The sequence below is a fragment of the Bidens hawaiensis genome, unplaced genomic scaffold (genome assembly GCF_021521415.1).
Source record: "Bidens hawaiensis isolate Kalapana, Puna unplaced genomic scaffold, B.hawaiensis_p1.1 tig00044656_1, whole genome shotgun sequence".
NCBI classification, from domain to species: Eukaryota; Viridiplantae; Streptophyta; class Magnoliopsida; order Asterales; family Asteraceae; genus Bidens; species Bidens hawaiensis.
The window spans coordinates 95198-98824 of record NW_027497922.1 but is presented as its reverse complement, the minus strand read 5'-3'; the positions used below and the strand labels follow the sequence as shown (position 1 = coordinate 98824).

General features: G+C 40.7%; 1 pseudogene; it reads left to right on the top strand.

Moving 5' to 3' along the window:
• The first annotated feature begins 1008 nt into the window (after positions 1-1008).
• On the top strand, positions 1009-3425 carry LOC143595091 (9-cis-epoxycarotenoid dioxygenase NCED2, chloroplastic pseudogene; annotated as a pseudogene).
• Positions 3426-3627: the final 202 nt, after the last annotated feature.

The following is a 3627-nucleotide window of genomic DNA, read 5'->3' as shown; positions in this document are numbered from 1 at the left end:
GATGGTTATGAAGGTGCTAAAAAGTGCCAAACTAGCTAACTTCCAATCCCTGATGTTTCCAAACAAATCAGATGTGACAAACGTGAGTCATGAGTGCAATCGATTATGTTACAATGCTCTTTTTTTTTTCTTTTTTACATATGAAAGTTTTGCTATTCTTTTTTTAATTTAAAAGTTTTCTATTTAAGCATATAACCAATGATAAAATCGTCAATAACACCCCCCCCCCCCCCACCCACCAATTTCACCAACTTGTGAACGTCCACAATCACTAAGGTTATACCCTTTATATGATAGCTTTATTAAACGTTTGATATGCGGTTCCTTAATAGAAAACTATTACGTGAAGGAAAATTACATGAATTGCATTAAACACATATATATATTGCAACATAAGTGGTACACTAATTAACACTTGATTCACTTCTAATAAAGAGCTCAAACTTCAAATCTTGTTTTACTCGTGTGTTTTACCATAACCGCTTCTAACTCACCTGGCATATACAACTTGTGATTTTACTTATATGATTGGTTAGCAGGGTATCATCACCCCATCCTCATCAGGACATGCCCTTAGGCCAGCGAATTGAAGATAGACCTTTAGACCCATACTTACTTAAGACCTTCAAATTGAAAAATAAAAACCTTAAATATAAATATATATTTAATCAACAACTTACAAACAAAAATACTTATTAGTCTGATGGTAAATTCGTGTGTTACTTCGTTGCAAGTCACGAGTTTAAGACCTATTTAGCACAGTATTCATGAAAGGACACAATATATCATATTAATATAGGCTTCTAAAATAGTTAAGTCGACAGTGGCCTTCATATAGTATATTGTAGTTTGATTAAACTACAAACATGATAAAAAGACAAGGTTATAATAAGTTTATAATAGCAATAAAGTTAGTTTCATGTATGTCTATATCCTTTTTAATATTAAGCACGTTAAATAATAAACTTATAATAAAAGAATATACTTCTTAATAAACCAAAAATTGTTGTGACCTGCCTGCCTCCAAAAGAATAATAATCGTCAATACTTGAAACTCTCTTTTCTTCACCATCCAACACGTGGTCACACTCTTCCACTATTTAAACCCACACACTTTCACCCCCAAATTCAAACCCAAACACACTCACACTCTCACACACAAAACCCTAATTCCTCTGTTCTTCAATTTCATCACAATTCATTCAAAACCCACTTCTGATCACCTCAATTACACTCAATGTCTTCTTCCAATTGCTCAATTTCACCCCCAATTTGGTCCAATTCCAAACCCCAGTTCCCAATTTGGTCTAATTCCAAACCCAGATCAAATTCGTTCAATTGCTCGAATTCGATTGTTTCTGCCCTTCAGACGCCGTCGATTATTCATATTCCGAAGCAAACGCCGTCGATTAAGTCGTCTCCGGCTGTAATTAAAGCTCCGGAGAGTTTTCCGGTAACCGGAGTAAATAAAGTAAACCCTAAAGTAAATAAAAATTGGAGCTTTATTCAGAAACTTGCAGCAATGGCATTGGATTCAACCGAAGACGGGTTGAAAGCGCGGGAAAAGTTACATAATTTGCCGAGAACGGCTGATCCTAACGTTCAGATCGCCGGAAACTTCTCGCCGGTGCCGGAGCAGCCTGTACGGAGTAACTTACCGGTGACCGGAACGTTACCGGAGTATATTAACGGAGTTTATTTACGAAACGGAGCCAACCCGTTATTCGAACCGACATCCGGGCATCATTTATTTGACGGGGACGGAATGATTTATTCCGTAAAGTTCGATAACGGGTCCGTTAGTTACGCGTGTCGGTTTACGGAAACCCAACGGCTCGTTCAGGAACGAGCCATTGGGAAGCCCGTGTTCCCGAAGGCGATCGGGGAGTTACACGGGCATTCCGGGATTGCGAAATTATTATTATTTTACGCCCGCGGGTTGTGCGGGTTGATCGATCATACCCAAGGGATTGGTGTGGCGAACGCGGGTTTGGTTTATTTTAATAATCGATTATTGGCCATGTCCGAAGACGATTTGCCATACCACGTGCGGGTCACGGGTACGGGTGATTTGAAAACCGCGGGAAGGTATGATTTCAACGGGCAGTTGAAATCTACCATGATTGCTCACCCAAAACTGGACCCAGTTTCGGGTGAGCTGTTTGCTTTAAGTTATGACGTCATTAAAAAGCCTTATTTAAAATATTTTCGGTTTTCGCCCGACGGGGCGAAATCCAAAGACGTCGCGATCGATTTGGAGAAACCGACTATGGTTCATGATTTCGCGATTACCGAGAATTTCGTGGTGGTCCCGGATCATCAAGTCGTGTTTAAGATGTCGGAAATGGTTACGGGCGGGTCGCCCGTGGTTTACGATAAAGGGAAGGTGTCGCGGTTCGGGGTACTTGATAAGTACGCCGAAAACGGGTCGGGTATAAAATGGGTCGAGGTTCCAGATTGTTTTTGTTTTCATTTGTGGAATGCGTGGGAGGAACCAGAAACCGACGAGGTGGTCGTGATCGGGTCGTGCATGACTCCGGCCGACTCGATTTTTAACGAATGTAATGAGGAATTAAAAAGCGTTTTATCGGAAATTCGGCTTAATTTGAAAACCGGGAAGTCGACTCGTCGGGCAATAATTTCGCCCAAACACGACGTTAACTTGGAGGCCGGGATGGTGAATAAAAAACTCCTCGGTCGAAAATCGAAATACGCGTACCTCGCGATCGCCGAGCCGTGGCCCAAGGTCTCGGGGTTCGCGAAAGTTGATCTTTCGACTGGGGAAACTAAAAAGTTTATTTATGGGGATGAGAAATATGGCGGGGAGCCACTTTTTCTTCCCCGGGATGGGAATCCTGGGGAAGAACTGAAAGAAGACGACGGTCATATTTTGGCTTTCGTCCATGACGAAAAAACATGGAAGTCAGAGTTACAAATTGTGAACGCAATGACGATGGAATTAGAGGCGACGGTGAAGCTCCCGTCCCGGGTTCCATACGGGTTTCATGGAACATTCATTTCCGCCAAGGATTTGGCGACTCAGGCGTAACAGTTAGGATTTACCGGCAAGATTCGGCCAGAGGGATGGCGGCAGTACGTCCCCGGCGAGTCTTGTTAAACCTTCTGATTATTAGAGGGTTAATTTTAGTTTTCTTAATTCTTTTGTGGTTTTTGTTAATTACATACTTTTTGGGAGGGCCAGTTTGTAGCTTTTGTGTGTGTAGTCTAGCAAATGAAGCTCAGCTGGTTGCCCTAAGCTAGTTATAGTTTGGGTACAATCGAGTAAACCGTGAGTGCAAGTGATTGATGCATTCGATGTACGTGTTATTGTAAATAATGGTATATAATATGTAAAATTTAAGCTTTCTGTATACTTAACGTTGTTATTTACTTCATGGCTAAAACTGACATGTCACTTTATATCTGTATATGATAACTAACATGATCGGTTTGTTTTATCGATCATACGCCGATTAATACTGACATGTCACTTATATAATAACTAACATGATGAATTAATGGTGACTTGTGACTTATTGATAAATATACAAGCAAGCATGGTATTCTCTACACAACAATTGGTTGCTTTGATAATTGACATGTTATCATATCTGACATGGTTTGTCT